This window comes from Helianthus annuus, chromosome 8, assembly GCF_002127325.2.
Source record: "Helianthus annuus cultivar XRQ/B chromosome 8, HanXRQr2.0-SUNRISE, whole genome shotgun sequence".
NCBI lineage: Eukaryota > Viridiplantae > Streptophyta > Magnoliopsida > Asterales > Asteraceae > Helianthus > Helianthus annuus.
This window is the reverse complement of record NC_035440.2, coordinates 70925038-70936529: the sequence shown is the minus strand read 5'-3', so window position 1 is coordinate 70936529 and position 11492 is coordinate 70925038.

The window sequence follows — 11492 nt, the reverse complement described above, 5'->3', positions numbered from 1 at the left end:
GCCACGTCCGTGTCCTCGTCCACTCATGATTCTATATATGGAGATGAACCGATTCAGGAAATCGAAATGAGATGGAAATCAAGTATCATGTTTGTATCTACGTACTACCAAGTTCACACATAGTAAGGCAGAACCCTTCTCACGCCCGATAAGCCTCACTGGGACTTGCATGCACCCCGCGTTATTATTAAGTGTGCACCCATAATAATAAGGCGATTTGCATGTTCCTCTCAGTGCTTCTTAGCTTGCGCTCGAAGTTTCCCCCGTTCAAATAACACAACAGATGGTATCACAGGTCTATGGTGCACATGAGTCGAAGGGTAGTGTCACACTATCAAGTCACTATGGTGTTTAATGTTTCAGTTCATATACGTTGTGAGTGTGTGACTGCTAAGCAAGTATTGTATAAAGTGAGAGAGACGAACCTTGCAATCTGGAGCTGAGTGTCATGATCGATTTTCGAAGTTGTTCGGTTATAGTCTGGTTTTACAAAACGTTTTAAAACCTAGTTCACTATAACCAGTGGCTCTGATACCAAACTGTAACACCCCCAAAATACCACCTGCGGAAACCCCGCGAGGCGTGTTACACATCAGAGTCTGAGCCACCAATCACATTGAACCAATAGTAAATACTTAAATAAAACATGTCATTAATCGCCAAGATTAAATGTCAAACACAATATTAATTTCCAAGAGTTATGTAGCGGAAGCATATGATAAGTCGTTTAGTAATCGTTTCAAAATAAACTTAAAACCAATGTATCAATTATAAATAATCCAGTAGCTTCGATCCATGACCACTCCAGCACGCCCAGATAGCAAGCCCATGTTCCAAAGTTAACGACCTACAAGCATGCAAACAAGTGTGTCAGACTACGCTGGTGAGTTCAAGGTTTTGTTAACGTGTTGATTTACCAGATGTATGTTAATGCGATTCCATGTTGCGTTACAATGTTGCTCATGTTAGATACCCTAGGGAGTGTGCCCATGTGTATCCGGGGAGTGGTTACCCCTTGTTTGCTATGTTGCCATCGTTAGATACCCTAGGGAGTGTGCCCATATGTATCCGAGGAGTGTGCCTCTAACAACCATAGCCCTATCCAGATAATTAGTTCACGCCCGTCCTTACGGCCCGGTGTGAGGTTTCCACCTAATAGCGCTATCAACTAATTACCCCCATTGCCCTCCAGGCAATAACCAAAACCGATTAAGTTGTTTACCCAATGTTTCCCGTCCAAATGTTTACTAGTTGTCCCAAACCACCGGGACGCATGCTTGAGAAAATGCAATGAACTCACCTGGGATTGCTCGGCAGATTATACCAAAGTTACTTGACTTAAAGGTGATCAAACACGTCCTAACAGGATTACCATACAAGTCAGGTTTGGTTCAGGTATAGCACGTATGTTTCACACAAAGTTAACACGTTACAAACACGTATAGGTCATGGCAACACTTTAACAATCAAACAATGTGCGATTAGGTAAGCCCACTGGTAATCGGCCCAAATAGATAAACAGCCCAAACACATACGACCCAAAGTGGAAATGTATAAGTTGTGCGATTCGTTGGATTTGTGCGATCGGACAGGCCCAACCCAATGACTGTCCGGCCCAATCAGTCACATATATGCGGCCTTGTGCGATCCAAGCAGACTTGTGCGATCTGCTTGGGTTGTGCGATCTGATTACCCAGCCCAACTACACACCCGGCCCAATAGTTGGTAACATAACACTTGTGCGACTCGCTAGTTCTTGTGCGATTAGGAAGCTTGTGCGAGTGGACATCTTGTGCGACTAAGGACTTGGGCCCAGTAACGTTAACAGATCAGACCTTTGTGTGTGGCCCAACATCTTGTGCGATCCACAAGAGGTTGTGTGATCTTTCGAACATGTGCTATTGTGCGACCAGGGCTTCTTGTATGGCTAAGGGCTTTGTGCGATTTGTATTCAATCATCACAATAATCAAGCAATTCGGTTACAGCCAATTTATCAGTTTCCTTATCTAGTTTTATCAATTAACAACTTTCAAACATGTGATTAATCTAATATAGATCAAACAAGGGTTTTATCTCAACTTTTCTTATGAACCCTAAGCCGATTCATATGAACAATTATCACAACATATTCAATCAAACAACTATTCTCGCATCCAATTCATATGAATCCTAGCCGAGTCAAAATCAACAAGAACAATAATCATCATACCGAAACATATTAGCATGCATCATGAATCACTAACATTCATAACAAAACGATTTCATGATCATTATCCTTCAACCTATATGTGGGCCGATTAACAAGAACATCACATACAACAATCATGTCTACACCCTAACCATCATATGAAAGCATGGATCACAGTAACATGCAACAAAACATAGGGCACTAACCGTTTCAAGGAAGGATCCGAATCCTATGAACTTCAAGGAGGGTGGCTGCCTTCGGTTCGTGAGAGAGAGAGAAAGAAAAGCTAGGGTTGTGTGTTACGTTTGAGAGTTGTGACAAATGAGAAAACAAAACTCAAGAATGAGTTCTTGTTTGCGTAAAAAGGGAGTGGGCCGGCCCATCACGGGCAGCCCCTTTGGTCCGATTACAAGTGCAAAGCCCAATCGGCTTGTGCGGTTGTGTGTTGTGCGATCGGATCATTTATAAGCATACAAAGTATTTAACAATCACAAGACACATTCACATCACATTAAATAATATCACGTTACATTAAATCTTCCCATATAATCGCAACACGTTCACATATATTACACAAAGTAGGTCCGAACTACGAGTTGTCACACTTTAACTCAAGGAGGTTTTCGATTTATCCTTACCCTATATATATATATATATATGATTTGTTCGTCTAGAACGATTTTATTGGTGACCATTATTGTGTAAATCCGTTAACTCTTCCGTTTATACGCAATATATCTACGATTTTTGCGTCGTAATATATATACATAAACGTTCACATAATTTAACACTGAACACGCGAAATATTACTAACTTATCTATTTTGTCATTTTTAAAGCAAATATACATAAAACATCTCATATGTACCAAATTTCATGCTCGACAAACAAGTTACACATTTAACGCAATTTTACCGTTTCTACCGCACAAAACGTACATGCATACATACATAGTCTAAATTTCTCACTTTCAAATTAACACTTAACATATTATCATATTTACATGTTTAAATCACTTAACACATTTTATCACATAAGGTTCACTCAAAATTTACCCATACTAGTGTTCATTAAGAAAATGCGCATTTTAGCGATTCGGTAACGTTTTCGGGCGTCGGAAGTCACGTATGACCAACCAAACACCAAGTAAAATTAAAATTAGTTAAAATACTTATTTTTAAACTAAAAAAATCAGTTTATTTACTGATCTAATTCAGTTTTACAAAAATCACTCGAAAAACCGATTTTTGACCGTTTTAACGCATAGTTTTGCGTTAAACGTTACCATAACCATCCCAACTCAAAACGACTTGATATTTTAACACAATACATGTTATTTACTGATTAAAATAGTGGTTATAATCAGATTAGTGCAGTTTTTGTGTAAGTCACATAAATCATGCGATTTCACATATTTTACAACTTTTAATGGACCATGTACAACATGCAAAGCTAGCAAACATTATGACAAAGTTATATATCATTAAACACTTCAAAATACTCTTATTTTAGTGTTTATATTCTGATCAAAATGGATTTTTATCATACCATGCTGAAATCATCTTTTTAAGATCATATATCGTTATGCATGTCTAAGTATATGCATCTAATATGCTCATATCACCACTTTATCATCAAATATGATCTCAACACATCAAAACCTTACTAATATATTGTCCTTTCAAATATCATACATAGCATTCTCACCATTCATGTTTCATTCATACTTAGGTCCTTCACTTTTATGATTACTCGATAACTTTGACATGTATGCATACATATATACATATATATATATATATATATATACATATATACATATATATATATATACATATATATATATATATATATACATATATATATATATATATATATATATATATATATATATATATATATATATATATATATACGGCTCACATATACATACATATGAACTTCCAAAAATTCACTTTTCATCATATTCTTCATAAATCACATAACCATTTTTAAAACATTCTTATATGACACTATTTCAACACATGCATGTACTTATCTTTCAAGATTCAACTTAAATCAATCAAAGATCTTTAAACAAAAATCAAAATATAACTAAACACATACATCTTCATAACTTTCGGCCATATATACATACACACACATACCCATTTTTATTTTGTTTAAAACTCTTTTGTTTGAAATTTTTAATTTTATGTTTAGATTCAAGAATGAAGAGAAACTTTCCTTATCTTCTTTGTTACTATGAATCAAGGACAATATTTAAAGAAAATATTTTATACCTTCAAGATTTTTAGTGGGTTTTTTATAAAGATGATGTTTTAGGGTCTTGTTCTTGCTTGAATCCACTTGAAATCACCTCCAAACCTTCTTAGGAGCTTTAAATCACCATGTAAGGACCTTGATTCTTCATGCTTGGATTTTAAAAATGAAATTTTGGTGTGTTATGGGGGGTGTTCGGCCGAGATTTGTTCAAGAGAGGAGAGAGAGAGAGGTTTTTGAATGTGATTTCTTGGAATATGAATGTATAGATGCATGTACTCAAGCTTAATCATCACACCATTCTCTATGTATGGATATGTGTGCATAACACAACAATCAAGAACATGTGGGCTGCCCACAATGCCGCCCCCATATCCCTCTCTCACGAAATATATATATACATACACATATGATATGTAAATTAGCTCAAAACAGGTATTTTACTGATTACCGGGTATTTTATCTAGCGTTTTAATCCTGTTTTAGTGCGTTTTAAATTATTTTTATTATTCTATAAAAATAATTACTAATAATTATTACTGAAATAATTACCAGTTGCCTCGACTGGCTGCGTTGACAGTATTTTGTTTAATTCGCGCAGTATCGCGCGGTACGCGCTCAAACTCGAAAAATAGAGTTTCTTAGCGTTTGAATTATTTTTACACACGAATATGTTTAAAATTATTATTTTAATCATAACAGACTATTTTTAGGATTTTAACACTGACCGGGTGGTCACCGACGTTCGTTTCGCATTTTAAACGTTACACGATAAGCGTTAGTTTTATCGTTGCCAACATAGTTTTTATACACATCTAAATTTACCAACACATCAAATATCATATATTAACATTACATTAAGTCACAAATAGTCATGTTACATGTTCACTATACAGATTACTATTGTCCGGTACGGCCTGAGAGGCCGGGTGTCACAGTCTCCTCCTGTTTAAGGAATTTCGTCCCCGAAATTCTACTTTACAGGTTTCGTTTTCGCACTAGGTGGGAAGAGGTGAGGATATTTTTGTTGCATTTGGTCCTGTCGCTCCTAGGTGAACTCGGGTCCACGCTTAGAATTCCAACGGACCTTGACCAACTCAATCTTACTCCTCCTGAGTTTCTGGGTTTTCCGATCCAGAACCTCCACTGGTTCCTCGATAAATCTCAGTTTTTAGTCCACTAGAACCTCTCTAGGGGGTATAATTAGTGTCTCATCAGACAGACACTTTTGAGGTTGGAGACATGAAATACGTAATGGACTCCAATCAACTCCTATGGCAACTTGAGCCTATACGGAACTGGTCCAACTCGAGAGACGACTTCGAAGGGACCTATATAGCGCGGGCTCAACTTTCCCCCTTTTCCAAACCTCACAATGCCCTTCCATGGCGATACCTTCAGCATAACTCTATCACCAACTTGAAACTCCAGCGGTTTCCTTCGGTTATCTGCATAACTCTTCTGTCGATCCACGGCAGCCTTCAACATATTCTTGATTTGGACAACCTTGTCCGTGGTCTCCTGAATAACCTCGGGTCCGGTCAAATGCTTCTCACCGACTTCAGCCCAACAGAGCGGTGATCGACACTTCCTTCCATACCGGGCTTCAAACGGAGCGGCTTTTATGCTGGCGTGGTAACTATTGTTGTAAGAAAACTCTGCCAAGGGCAAATGAGTATCCCAACTTCCACCGAAATCAATCGCACACACTCTCAGCATATCCTCTAACGTCTGAATGGTCCTTTCGCTCTGACCATCCGTTTGAGGATGATATGAAGTACTCATATCCAAACGAGAACCCAGCGATTTCTAGAGAGATCGCCAAAATCTGGAGTTAAATCGTCCGTCTCTATTCGAAATGATTGACACTGGTACTCCATGATGGGCTACAATCTCGTTAAGGTACAGCTATGATATCTTCTCCGTATTGTTTGTTTTCTTCAGTGCCAGAAAATGAGCAGACTTTGTCAATCGATCAACAATTACCCAGATCATATTGTGTCCATGCGACGTACGGGGTAACTTGGTGATAAAGTCCATAGTAAGAGGTTCCCATTTCCACTTAGGAATCTCTGGTTGCTGCAGAAGCCCAAACGGCTTCTGGTGCTCAGCCTTAACCCTAGAGCATGTCAGACATTTACTCACGTAGGCCGCAATGTCTCTCTTCATCTTCGGCCACTAGTAAAACTCTTTAATGTCCTGATACATCTTTGTAGAACCTGGGTGAATGGAATACTTGGATTTATGAGCTTCGTCCATAACCAATTCACGGAGGTTACCTTTAAGCAGAACCCAGACTCGGTTCATGAAGTACATTACTTCATCTGCTTTCGATATCAGTTTATATTCTAAGCCCTTCAAACCTTCACTTCTCAAATCATCATCCTTCAAAGCTTCCCGCTGTGCATCACGAATTTGATCGGTCAAATTCGTTTGTATGGTGAAACCCAAAGCACGCACACGTAGAGGCTTTTCCCGTTCCTTTCTGCTGAGTGCATCTGCAACAACGTTTGCTTTCCCTGGGTGATAATGGATATCACATTCATAATCGTTGAGTAACTCCACCCAACGTCGTTGTCGCATATTGAGCTCCTTCTGATCGAAGATGTGCTGGAGGCTCTTATGGTCCGTGTAAATCGTACACTTCGTGCCATACAAGTAGTGTCTCCAGATCTTCAAAGCAAACACAACAACTCCAAGCTCCAAATCATGTGTTGTCTAATTCTTCCCGTGCACTTTCAATTGTCTAGACGCATAGGCTATCACTTTGTCTCTTTGCATTAAAACGCATCCAAGACCCAAACGTGAAGCATCACAGTTGTTGGTGCACTTACGTCTGCTGACTACGTCTTCCATCGAGTCTTGAAGTTGAACAGATCAAATATGGCACGGAAACCTAGAAATACATGTTTGTATAGGGTTCGCTTATCAGTCACTAGGTTAGGTCCGCTCATGTGTCACATATAGTCTAGGTTCGCTTATTGATCATTGACTGGATTCGCTTATAGGTCAGTTCGCTTATATGGTCGTCCATATAAGCGAACCACGCACTAGTATATATAGTAGGTTGGTATGAGCGATCCATAAAAAGTCTGAAACATATAGTTGATGGTGTAATTGTTCCAGCATGCTGCTGAAGTGCTGTCAAATCTTGTAACTGAGTTCAAAATCAATACAACAACAAGTTTAAAGTGTATACAGCCTCAATAGCACCGAATTATTAGTTTCCGCCTCTTAATTCGGATACGAACTTCTCTGAACGACTCAAACAGGGCCGAGAACGATCCTACAATTGGTATCAAAGCTCAGGAGGAGGAGTTCTTGCCATTTTAGCTGCATTTCTTCTGATTTTCTACACTTTCTTCACTTTTTCAAAAATTTTCACGGTAAAACAAGCTCAAAATCACACAGTGCACTCGGAATCATGAATTAACAAACCCTTGAAGTTTTCAGAACTAAAATCAATCTAGAAAGTTGATTTTTAGGGGGTTCGCTTATACGGTTCCGCTCAAAAAGTGACATCAGCATCCTAGTCCGCTCGAACGGACATTGAGTGTGGTCCGCTCCAACGACATCAGATTGGTCCGCTCATTAGTCAGCTCATCAGGTCCGCTTGTTTGACGGTTCGCTCGAAGGGTTTAGTTGTTTGGTCCGCTTATCTGATCAAGTCTGATGGTCCGCTTATCTGATCAAATCAACTGGTCCGCTTATCCGACAAAAAGTCTGATCCGCTCATTTGTCAATCAACTGGTTCGCTTATCTGATCAGTTTAAGAGATCCGCTTTTGAGACGCTTCGCTTATTTGAACAGTTTGACTAATTTTGAAAATTGTGAATGATGGATATTGAATTTTATAACGCTTTTGCAACCCCGGCCTCGATTTCTCAGAGTGCTTTGATTGAAAACGAAACCGGAACGTCTCAGAAACCACCGAAACTCATGGATATTGACGATTATAACGTGTAGTCTGAACGTTTTGGCAATTGGGTCGAAGCTTATCATCTCGATGCGTGGGAACATACCGAGGAACCATATGTTAAACCCACAAAGAACGATGTTGTGAATGGTACTCCGCTAACACTTAGAGAGATGAGTATTGCAGATAAAAAAATATCGAGATGAGAAATTGATGGTGAGTCTACTTCAGCAAGCGATAAAAGAAGATATTTTGATATTGCTTCAACATGATGGAACTGCATATTCGATTTGGACAGAATTGGAAGCAAAGTTTACGGGAAGTGATGATATGTTAAAGAACAAAATGTCTCTCATGAAGAAAGAATTTGATTTGTTTCGGGGATTGAAAAATGAAAACACCAAGCAAATTATTGATAGATATTGTAACTTGGTGAGAAATATGACAAAGTTAGGTATTAAGAAAGATACTGATGAGTTAATTGAAAAACTTGCAGATGCGCTTCCATATGAAACATGGGGAACATTTTTGATGATGCTGAAGTCCAACAAAGAAGAATATAAAAAGATGACACTAGGAGACTTCATAAAGCATCTGGAAGCTCAAGAGATGGAGCAGAGAAAGATTGCTAGAATGAAGAATTACGATGGAGAACAGGATATCAGTCTGTACTACAAACATGGTGTTACTGATTCAACAAAGTATTCTCCTAAGATCGAAACTGCTTACAGTGTTAAAGATTCTTCTGAGAAGACGGCATCTCAAGGATCAAGCAACAGCACGAGATTTTCATCTTTTGATCCTAACATCTCTGTAACAAAGAATGGTAGAAAACTTCAGTGTAACATTGTGTTAAGCCTTGAAAATGATCAAGACTACACTAAAGATATTGCAAAAAATCAAATGTCTTTGTTAGGGATGATTTTAGAGTCTTATAGTTGTTTTGTTGCAGGAAAGATCGGTAATCCAATGCTCACGAAAGAGGATTACGATCAAATCGATGCTGAGGAAATGGAATTGATGGATATCAAATGGTGTATGGCTAGTGTGATGAGACGTGCTGAAAAGTTTAAACAAATTACTGGCCGTGATGATTTTCGTGATGCAAACATTTCAGCTTTGGGTTTTGATAAATCTAAAGTTACGTGTTTTCGTTGTAGAGAGAAGGGGCATTTCAAGAGGGAGTGCAAAAACCGTGAAGCTACCGGTGCCCAGAATCCTTTCGGAAACAATGACTATCACAAGAAGGCCATTTATCATCAAATCACACCACCAGCACAGCAGCAGACACAAACAGCTCATGGGAGAGATGTGATGGATAATTCGAAAAGGGCATGTGTTGTTAGTCAGGGAAAATATGATAATTTTACCTGGGAAAAGTATCTTCCAAAAGACAGCAAAGTGTGTTTGGCTGAATAAGATGATGAGAAGTTGGCAGAAGGTTTTACTTGGGATGATTTTTGTCCAGATCAAAATCTTATGGCCAAAGAGATGTCCAAAAACACTTCTCATGCTTTCTTTGCTAATGCTTATGATTTGAAATGTGCAGAACGATGCAGAAAAGTCATGGAAGCTGCTGAAGAAAAACGAAGAAGGAACAGAGAAGAGGCAGAAGAGGAAGAGAGATTGAAGGAAGAAGCTAAAGCTGAAAAGATGAGAAGAGCTGAATTTTTACAATCAAGCAGGACAGTGAAAGAGGTTCCTGAGTTTGAGGTTAAAGTGGATGCTGAACCGGTCATGGTCCAAGAAAAGTGCATGAACTGTGATTCGCTGATTAAGCAGAAGAATGAGCTGCTGCACAATATTCGTAAGTTGAAAGAATCGTATGATACTATGAACAGAGAAATCAACAAATATACAGATTCGGATGGTGAACAAGCTGAAGCTATGAATACTTTGAAGATAGCTTATCTGAGACAGCTTGATACGGCGAACTTTAACATAAAGAAATGTGCAGATCTCGAGCTTGAGTTGGCCACACAAAAGATAGAAACTGAGAAAATTAAGAAATTATTAGATAGTTACTCATGTTCTACTTTTGTGGTTGACAGGATTTATCCGGTGGTAAAAGATTTGAAGACTTTCAAAGAAGAGGAAACATCAGATGAAGAAAAGTGTGTGACAAATGTTGAAGAAAAGTTGAAAGCTTCTGGTAAGAAACCGAGTGTATCCTACAATAGATGTCCGCCCCCGGTCGAAAATGGATATTCACCTTGAAATCCAAATTCAGAAAGAGTCAATAAAGCGATCAATTTGAAATGGGAGTCTGGGTCGTCGGATATACGTCATCAGACACTGATCATGAGTCAAAGTTGATAAAAAGTATGGTCGATCAGGTGTTAGACAGCGATGACAATGAGGTGTCAAAATCAAAGTCAAAACCCGAGTCAAAGTCTGGGTCCAGTGCGTCAAAGTGACGTGCTGTCGTGGGCACAATCAAATTTAATCCCAAAAACAACTATAGATAGTGGTAATAGGGTATCGAACTCAGGGAGTATGTGGAAAATATGTCGATTATATAGCTTTGCAATTAAACTACAAGTAAACTAATTTGCAGAAAATAAAGATCAATGATTTAGATTGTTGTTTTGGAAAACTAAATTAATAACTAAGAGCAAATTGAAATTGGTTGTTTAACAGATTAGGGAAACAACGACCATCTTAGGATTCAGTTTCTTTAAACAATTGTGTGTAACTTCAACTAGAAAGAGTTACATGGACATAACTCGTGTATAGATAATTGTTGTGATAAAAGGGAACAAAGTACTCGGATTATATAAATGCGAGGTTGTTTCCCGATGACCAATTAATCAATAACCAACCCTAACCCCTCCCGTGATATCTCGATTGCCAACGGCACCAAGAACGTACGATTGAGACTAGAAATTGCAATATCAATTAACACGCTACAAACAATTATGCATACACCATGAGAAACAAGCAAACACAAGTTATCATTCTAGAAATTCAGAAATAAACACACAAAAGTTCAAGGGAAACCTGCACCTAAGATGATCACCGAAAGTTCTAGCCACTCATAGCTTGGTGAATCATCATAACAAGCAATTCAACGTTCATACAAATCGAAAACACAAACCGAATGTTAGGAATTGTTTAGAACCAAGC